Genomic DNA, 10,000 nt, shown 5'->3' with positions numbered 1-10,000 from the left:
CGGTGCGCTGCGCACTTATTAGAGTGGAGAGGTGTTTTTGGTTGAGCCTGTGGGCCCAGCCAATCGCACCGTAGGTGATAACTGGGATAAAGATACCTTTATATAGGATAGATCGGGCTCGGAAGTCGTACCCCCACTTGGAACCGGTCAAGCCAGAGACGCAGCCGAACCTCGCCCTCGCGTGGGTCGTTATATAGGTTACGTGCTCGGATACACTTAGCGAGTGCCCGTACACGATTCCCAGATACTTCAGACTTTCAGCGAAGCGAAGCCGGGCGTTTTCTATTGTTATAACGGGGGGTCTACGGAGATCTAGGCTACCCCTGACACGAAGCATCGCTGTTTTGTGCGGGGATAGGGATAATTTACATTGCAAGCACCATGCCTGTATCACGCCGGCAACCCTAGTGGCCGTCTTTTCTATGGAAACGCGGGAGTTCCCTTCGACGACGACCAAAAGGTCATCAGCGTAAGCCACGACATGGATGCCTTCTATTGTCGCGAGTTCGCGTAAAAGGGAATCGAAAAGTATGATCCAAATGAAGGGGCCGAGGACCGAACCCTGTGGGCATCCTTTGGTGACGGTTTTAAGAGCTGTGATATGTTCGGATGAAAGAACTACCTTCCGGTCTCTAAAGTAGTCTAGAATAACGTTATAAATGTTACTGGGGCATCCGCGTTTGCGAAGCTCGGCTGTGACAGCGGGCCACCACACGTTATCGAAAGCTCCCTTGATGTCAAAGGAGAGTACGACCGCGTGTTTGGCGTTAGAAGAGTTTACGATTTCTTGCAGTTTGTGTAGAGCATCATCGGTTCCGCTACGATGTTTGAAGCCATATTGAGATTCAGAGGAGAATGTTGGGGAATATATTATGTCCTTAATAGCACCCACGATAAGCTTCTCCATGACCTTGCCAAGCACGGGGAGAAGACAGATTGGACGATATGAATTGGACATGGTTTCAGGCTTGTCAGGAGCCTTGAGAATGGTTCTGATTTTGCCTGTTTTCCATGAGGACGAGAATAGGCCGTATTTTAGGGAGCCGTTAAATATTTTGAGGAAGATGTGTGGGGTTAGGCTGAAGGCCATTTTGAGGGCAGGTACTTCGATACCGTCAGGTCCTGGAGAACGGTTGTTCCCGAGGTTCCTGATAATTACGCTCAGTTCGGGAAGATTAAATTCCGGCGCGTCTGCTGTGTCCGTCGCGAGGTTAAAGTCGCGGCGCGTTATAATATGCGACTCGTTGTCGGGAGCTGAGTCGTCGGGACTGAGGGCGGCAAGTAGCGCGTTTGCACTTTCTTGCCAACTATTGGTGTGACGGTCGTGAAGGAGAATTGAAGATTGCAGGGGCGGTGGAATGTTCTTTCCAAAGATTGTTCTGTAGGGGACAGACCAAGGGTTTTCAAGGCCCACACGAGTAACGAATTCTCTCCAGCCGCTCCTGGCGGAGCTGCGGAAAAGTCCTCGGTACTCTTTGTGAGCCTTTGAGTATGCGCGGCGTTTAACTTCCCTTAAGTCGGGATTTTTCTCGCGTTGGAAGGCACGTCGGAGTCGGTTCGCTGTTCTTTTATGTCGCGTGAGTTCGGCCGTCCATCCAGGAATGGCTCTGGCGTGCCATTTTTTCCTGGGGATGGACAGAGTCGATGCGCTCAGGATGGTGTTCTCAAGATGAATGATGGCGCTTTGGACATCATCTCGGCAAGCAAAGTCTAGCGGGGGAGCGTTCTCGGGGAGAATTCGGAGGTATTCTGACTTGAATTTGTCCCAATCGGCTTTATGGCAAGCAAATCTGCCCTGAAGGGGAGATGAGAGTGAGTTTTCCGCAGGAGATGGGTTGCTTACTTCAATTAAAATTACGTTATGGTCGCTGGAAGTCCTGCCGTCCAGGACTTTCCATGAGAAAGAGAGATGTTCTGTGTCTGCTGTTCTAAGTGTTACATCTATATTGGACACGCCACTATGGTTACTAAAAGTCGGGGGTTGTCCGGGAGTATTCATAATCCTAAGATTATTCTGCGAGAGAAATGGTTCTAAGATGCGGCCGCGTTTGTGAGTGCGATATTTGAAACTCTTCTGGTGAAAACAGGGCAGAAAATCCCACAGAGGGGACCTGGCGTTTGTGTCGATGGCCAGGATGATTGGCTTACCGTGGAGAGTACTAAGGACTTTTTGTATAGACGCGATTCCGATTTCTATGGGGTCAGCATGCTGGAAGTAGCTGCTGACCAAATATAGTTGACCAAATGGTCCTGTAATTTCGGCTGTAACTGTATGCGAGTCAGAAAGGTGTGCGAGTTTAAGAATCGTAAATGTAGAACCCTTAACGATTATAGCGGCTTGGCAGTTCTGACCTGGCGGGGCGCAGCTAATGACTATGTTCTGTGATCCTAATCCGGTAATTCTTCCAGCAACATTGTAGGGTTCTTGCGCAAGAATAACATCGACTTCTCCAGAGTTTAACATCCGAGACATCTCGGCTGTCACCAACCGGGATCGTCGCATGTTAATCTGCGCAATTTTCAGTATCGGGATGCACTCTGCAGTGTGGGAAATTGTAGGAGCAGTTGGTGGTGGAGGTGGGGACGCGGGTGGGGGGCGCGAACCAGAACGCGTGGAATAACTGTTCATGAATAGTTAATCCGGGAGGCCTTTTGAAGAAGGGCGGACGACCGCGAGGGGCAATTTTTATTACCTGCCGAGTGGTTATGGGGGAGTTTGCGAGCTCGGCAGTTTGCACAGGAGGGATTATTTTCCCTGTTGGGGCAATCTTTATTGGAATGCCCGGTTTTGGCGCAGAAGGCGCATACTGCTTCGCTACTTTTGCAGTATTTGTCGATATGGCCATATTTTTGGCACTTGAAACAGCGCGTCGCGACTAGATAATCTGCTACTCGACAGTTCGAGTAGGAGACGAAGATTTTTTCTTTGGGGAGGAGGGTTTCGCGTATGCTGCTGGATACTTCGATGACCCAGTCGTTTCCTTCTTTGTCTTTGCGTCCAACCTTGAATAGTGGCCGCAACGTGGCTTTATCGGTATTCGGGGAGGAGTGGATGTTCTGGGCCCGGATGTGTTCCGCGATTTCCTGTGCATCTAGTTCTTTCGGAATGTCGTAGACTATTATTCTGGGCAAATCGGGCTTGGGGGATTCAACGTTGAAACCGGCCTTGCGTAGACCTGCATTCTCGGTGAATAGCTTAAGGTCCTTCTCGTTTCGGGTCTCAATAATGAACCCGCCGTCCCGGGTAGGGCGGGCCGAGCTAATCCCTGTATGGGCCTTGCGAAGGTCGACGTTGTTAAAGATAAGCCGCTTGGTGGCTAGGGGATCGCGGTCGACCGGTTTAGCGGGGGTAATTACTACCTGGTGCTTGGCCGGCGCGGATTTGGCTGCAGCTATTACCTGCTGCGTGAAGCGTGGTTTGGACTGTGGCAATGAGCCGTTGGGGGCAAGAATTTGCTGCGTGATTGTGGCTGTGTTCACGCTTGGCATCGGAGGGGGATTTGTAGCAACGCCGGTGCGATGTTGCGTAGCGCGGTTTCTGCCAGCGATATTGGCGTACGACGGTTCGGGGGCAGCGGAGGTCGCGGGGGTTGGGGGAGGAACACGGGTGGGGAGCGCGTGGTGCGGGTGCATCTTCATTAGCACGTCGAGGGATCCCTCGAGGAAACGGTTTTCCTGGGCCAAGTTCGAGATGATACGGCAGAGATCCGCAACGAGCTCCATTATGTCTCCTGTATACGGTTTTCCAACGTTTAGGAGGCAGTAGTCGAGGATTTTGGTCTGGAGACGCGAGGCTTCGTAGGCACTTTGCCCGGTCGGGATTACTTTCTGGGCTTGGGGGTGGGAAGATGTTGCATCGGCAGCAGTAGGATTCATTTCGGTACTTACCGTTGGAGGGCCTTTTTTGGATTTGCTGGTGTAATTGTCTAGAGAGCAGGTGCGTTTGCGTTTCTCCTTCTTTCCCTTATTCGGAGGATCCTCGAAATTGTGGTCGTCGGTGTCACTCATGTTGTTTCTGGCCAGTGCGCTCCTAGCGCGTTCGAGATTGCTGCAGGATGGAAAAGCACTGTGTTATGTGCACTCGCGAGCAGCAAGCTGCTTTGTTAGGCGGCGTCGTGCTCACGATCTCTTGAAAAAGTTCACGTTTAGCACGAATAGCACGACGTTTAGAGGCGGGCGATTCTACACGGGGGTAATTACTCGCGGCGTATTTTCGGCACTCGGCAGCAGATGGCTGCTTTAAATTATTGTAATAATGCACTCGTTCGCTTATAAAAGTCCACGTAGACACATTGATTTTGTTGAAGACCGGGAATATGCAAGAACCACTTTAGAATTCCGAGAGAAATGACACGACGCGTTGTAGCTGTGGTATATTGGCGGCACAAGGTGGCGGCGAGCAGGTAGTCAGCTACCTGGGCACGGAGCGGAGGGGGCGCACGTCCGTTCGCTTCGAGCGTTCGGGCGAGACTCAGTAGATAGGGACATTTATTGTGCATCCGGCCACCTCGAAGGTAGCACCGGATATGCTTCCTCGCCGTTAAGGCATACGCATAGCATAAATTTTACATCTAAGTTTAGCGAGGCGGCTCCACTGTTCAAGTAGAACGGGCGATGGAAAAACCCAGCAGTGCCACCGAGACGTATGCAGTGGACGAGTTCTTTGGCCGCGTGCGTTTGTGGGAGGATATGGTATTCCTCGCCCAAGCGCCGCGCTCACGGGGAACCACGGGAAGGCGAACTCGCTGCGTGCCGCTTGCACGCACACCCGACCCTTTCGGGCGATGGAGATGGGGAGGGGAGGTGAGAGAAGGTTGAGAAGGCCACATGCTTCGACGGGATAGTCTGGCATTGCCTGGTGAGTTGAAATCGGTGGGACGTTCACCTTGTCATTTCATATCTCTTTAGTTACTTGTTTCTCTGTACCACACTCTTTTGCTGCATGCGGCATCCGTTGCCCTGCCATCAGCGGCAGGGATTTGGTAGCTCACGACATGCAGCTTTATGGGTAAACGCCGTGTAGCTTAACGTTTACCCGGAGAGCCGCGGTGATTCCGGAGTTATCACTCACGCAGGAGCTCCCTCGTTCTATGACAGAGCCACGGTGATCACATAGGACTCACTCACGTAAGAGCTCTCTCTAGCAGGTCGGGCGCGGCGTTCAGGCCGTTTCGCCCATTACAACCCTACGATCACGATATCTAGATGTTCAGGTATCGCCTGCGGGGATCGTCAGGGTGAGCTGAGTTTAGGGAATCTCTCTGAAGAGTAATTTCTCTTTAATATCTTTATAGTTTCTCTGTACCACACTCCATTGCTGCAAGCGGCATCCGTTGCCCTACCGTTGGCGGTAGGGATTGGGTAGCTCACGACAAGCAGCTTTATGGGTAAACGCCGTGTAGCTTAACGTTTACCCGGAGAGCCGCGGTGATTGTAGAATTATCACTCACGCAGGAGCTCCCTCGATTCAATTATTTCTCTGTACTACACTTCTAGCTGCAAGCGGCATCCGTTGCCCTACCGTTGGCGGTAGGGATTGGGTAGCTCACGACAAGCAACTTTATGGGTAAACGCCGTGTAGTTTAACGTTTACTCGGAGAGCCGCGGTGATTGCAGAATTATCACTCACGCAGGAGCTCCCTCGTTCTATGACAGAGCCACGGTGATCGCATAGGACTCACTCTCGTAAGAACTCTCTCTTATACTTGAGCCACGGTGATCGCATAGGACTCACTCACGTAAGAGCTCTCTCTTTCTGCCAGAGCCACGGTGATCACATAGGACTCACTCACGTAAGAGCTCACTTTCTACCAGAGCCCCGTTGGTCACCCGAGGGTTTCCAGGTCCTACCGCGTGGAGGGGGGGTTGGCGCACCAGGGAATAGAACCCTGGACCTTCTAAGACCCAGTAGATAGGGACAGAGGGAATCTCGTTAATCCATTCATGCGCGTCACTAATTAGATGACGAGGCATTTGGCTAGTATCCTAGAGAATAATAGCTGACTTCCCTTTCGCCGAATTACTCGGCTAAGAGAAGCGTGCAAAGCTACCATTCCCGCACTAACGGAGCATGCGGACATTCTGTCCTACCCCTCGCCCTGGCTTTAAACAGTCACCCACCAAGATTCGTAGCAATTCGGCAGAGACTAGTTAACTCTGCCTGGACTATGTAACAGGAGGACGCCAACCCTCCCCTCGTGACTTATCTTGGGTTAGACTGGCCCTCCCACGAGCGGTGCGCGTACTTCCGTCTACGACTTCCCCGACGTGAGGACCGGCAGGGAATCTCACCCCAACCGGCGGGATTCGGTGGTGGGTCCACCTTACCCATGTGCGCCAGTAGGACGGGATCACCGGGGATCACCTTCCTCTGACAACGCCTCTCCTTAACCCGTATGAGTTGCATCACCACTGCTTGGAGCGCAACTCTGGGAAACGGTTGATCTAGCCCTCACATAAATGGATTTGGTGTTAGGCGACCTGTGAACCTAACACCAGTGAGCGCTAACGCATATGTGCATGGCTCTCTCTCTTATCATCAAGAGAGCCATGGGTCATAGTTACTCCCGCCGTTTACCCGCGCTTTTTTGAATTTCTTCACGTTGACATTCAGAGCACTGGGCAGAAATCACATTGCGTCAACACCCGTGGGGGCCATCGCAATGCTTTGTTTTAATTAGACAGTCGGATTCCCCTAGTCCGTGCCAGTTCTGAGCTGAGCGTTGAATGGCGGCCGAAGAGGACGATCGTTCTAGACGAAAGCCTCGCAGCAAGGAAGATCCGCGGGAGGCCAAGGCACGGGACCGAGCTCGGATTCCCATCAATGTGTTCACCTCGCCCAGGCCCGGCACGTCAGCCAGACCCGCTTCCCGACCAAGCCCGACACGCCCCGCTCCTCAGAGCCAATCCTTATTCCGAAGTTACGGATCCAATTTGCCGACTTCCCTTACCTACATTAATCTATCGACTAGAGGCTCTTTACCTTGGAGACCTGCTGCGGATATGGGTACGAACCGGCGCGACACCTCCACGTGGCCCTCTCCTGGATTTTCAAGGTCCGAGGGGAAGATCCGGACACCGCCGCAACTGCGGTGCTCTTCGCGTTCCAAACCCTATCTCCCTGCTAGAGGTTTCCAGGGAACTCGAACGCTTATACAGAAAAGAAAACTCTCCCCGGATCTCCCGACGGCGTCTCCAGGTCATTTTGGGTTACCCCGACGAACACTCTTACGAGGGCCCGATTGGTAAGCGGTTCCGCTGCCGGGTTCCGGAATAGAAACCGGATTCCCTTTCGCCCGATGGGTGTGTGTTTGTTTATCATTTAATGATATTTTGCTCTCTCTCTTAGGACACCTCATCTACATAGGATTTCTCTTAGGGCTTAGGATCGACTGACTCGTGTGCAACGGCTGTTCACACGAAACCCTTCTCCACGTCAGTCCTCCAGGGCCTCGCTGGAGTATTTGCTACTACCACCAAGATCTGCACCGACGGCGGCTCCAGGCAGGCTCACGCCCAGACCCTTCTGCGCACACCGCCGCGACCCTCCTACTCGTCAGAGCTTCATGGAAGACGCGCCTTTAAAAAAAGCTAACGTCAACCTCACTTGCCGCTGACGGCGGAGTATAGGCGCGACGCTTCAGCGCCATCCATTTTCAGGGCTAGTTGCTTCGGCAGGTGAGTTGTTACACACTCCTTAGCGGATTCCGACTTCCATGGCCACCGTCCTGCTGTCTTAAGCAACCAACGCCTTTCATGGTATCCCATAAGCGTCGACTTAGGCGCCTTAACTCTGCGTTTGGTTCATCCCACAGCGCCAGTTCTGCTTACCAAAATTGGCCCACTTGGCACTCTGATCCAATATAATCTCGTGGCTTCATTGATCCAAGCAAGCCAGAGATCTCACCCATTTAAAGTTTGAGAATAGGTTGAGGTCGTTTCGGCCCCAAGGCCTCTAATCATTCGCTTTACCAGATGAGACTCGCACACGTTCATCAAAAGAGAACGAGCGAGTGCCAGCTATCCTGAGGGAAACTTCGGAGGGAACCAGCTACTAGATGGTTCGATTAGTCTTTCGCCCCTATACCCAGTTCCGACGATCGATTTGCACGTCAGAATCGCTACGGACCTCCATCAGGGTTTCCCCTGACTTCGTCCTGACCAGGCATAGTTCACCATCTTTCGGGTCCCAACGTGTACGCTCTGGGTGCGCCTCTTCTCGCAATGAGAACGAGACGCCCCGGGAGTGCGAGGCCGCATCGTGACGCGGCCCATCCTCCCTTGATCGACGCTAAGGTACGATCTTCACTTTCATTGCGCCTTTAGGTTTACATGTCCCAATGACTCGCGCACATGTTAGACTCCTTGGTCCGTGTTTCAAGACGGGTCCTGAGAGTACCCAAAGCAGTAGCGTCGCTGACCGGTAATTCAAAGCTTGGCCAGTCCGAGGACACCGCCTGCTAACAGCTGGTTAGGCCCGGAGCCGGCGCTAGGTCCGTACCATCCGGGTGACAAACTAACCGAGCTTGCGGCGGGCCTGACGCACACACATTCGAAAATGGATTGGTTGCGGCCCGATACCGTCAGAGTACCGTCACGCAGCCGGCCAGGCGATCGAGCGTCTGCCGTGTGCGCACGAAGGCGACACGACAGGCAACAACTCGAGCCGTAGACCGACACGCAACGGGTCGCGACGTTCTACTAAGGGAGAAGTGCACGACTACGCGACCGGAACATTTGCCGAAGATGGTGTACCCTCGCACTGGAACCACCGAAGTGGCCCATTACGGGCTATCTGCGCACCAACGGAAGCCAGCCTCGTCGACGATGAATCTCCCCATTCGATCTTTTGGGTTTCTCAGGTTTACCCCTGAACGGTTTCACGTACTCTTGAACTCTCTCTTCAAAGTTCTTTTCAACTTTCCCTCACGGTACTTGTTCGCTATCGGTCTCGTGGTCATATTTAGCCTTAGATGGAGTTTACCACCCACTTAGGGCTGCACTCTCAAGCAACCCGACTCTAAGGAGAGGTCCTCCCGAAACGCGTACCAGTCGCTACGGGCCTGGCACCCTCTACGGGTAAATGGCCCCATTCAAGATGGACTTGGACGCGGTTCGACGTCTCGGGATAAATTGACCCTCCTGAACACTACATTTCCCAACGGCAGAACCGCGGGATTCAGTGCTGGGCTAATTCCTGTTCGCTCGCCGCTACTAAGGAAATCCTTGTTAGTTTCTTTTCCTCCGCTTAGTAATATGCTTAAATTCAGCGGGTAATCTCGCCTACTCTGAGGTCGTCGTACGTGATACAAAATTTTGTGTGTTTCGGCCGAAAGAGCGTAAAAGTAGTACTCGCGAAAACGTACAAAGCACAAAAAAAAAAGAAAAAAAAAGAAAACGAAACAACACTACACGACAGAAGAGAGAAAAAGGTAAACAAAAAACCGATATATGCCTTATGCGCCACACCAAAGTGTCAATATAATTCTTTCTTCATCTCTCGTCGATCGGAAACTCTCGCTAGACGATCTGGCCGGTTAACTTTAACGTCCGTCGAAAAGAACTTTCGGGGACTGGACGACCGACAGATCGCGCGGTTCCGCACGAATCGACAATGAAGAAAAGAAAAGACATGGGGCGACCGACATAAAGGTTTTCATCATTGGATATACCTTTTCTCTCTCCGCGGTGCTGTTCCGTGCGTGAACACACAAGTGTGTCTTTTGCGTCGTGTGACAATCAAGTTCGAAATAAGCCTCGCCAATAGAGGAGTATACATATTATTATAAAAAAAAAAATAATAATACATATAACCCGGTGGGATTTCTTTTTCTCTCTACTTCTTGTATAATTGAACCAAAAACCACGGGGGTACAGAAACGTTGCGCACGAAACGATTTATCATCGATCAAACACAAAACCAAATTAGAGACACGAGAGAAAGAGAGTAAGATCTCAAGACGCACATAGGCCGTCATCAATACGATTCAACGCGAACGTG

At 52.0% G+C, this 10,000-nt stretch overlaps 1 pseudogene; it reads right to left on the bottom strand.

Annotated features, from left to right (window-relative positions):
- Nucleotides 1-5,872: 5,872 nt before the first annotated feature.
- LOC143219909 (large subunit ribosomal RNA) lies at nt 5,873-9,296 on the bottom strand (annotated as a pseudogene).
- Between the last annotated feature and the right edge of the window lie 704 nt (nt 9,297-10,000).

This window comes from Lasioglossum baleicum, unplaced genomic scaffold (genome assembly GCF_051020765.1).
Source record: "Lasioglossum baleicum unplaced genomic scaffold, iyLasBale1 scaffold0091, whole genome shotgun sequence".
NCBI classification, from domain to species: domain Eukaryota; kingdom Metazoa; phylum Arthropoda; class Insecta; order Hymenoptera; family Halictidae; genus Lasioglossum; species Lasioglossum baleicum.
This window is presented reverse-complemented; position numbering and strand designations above follow the sequence as displayed.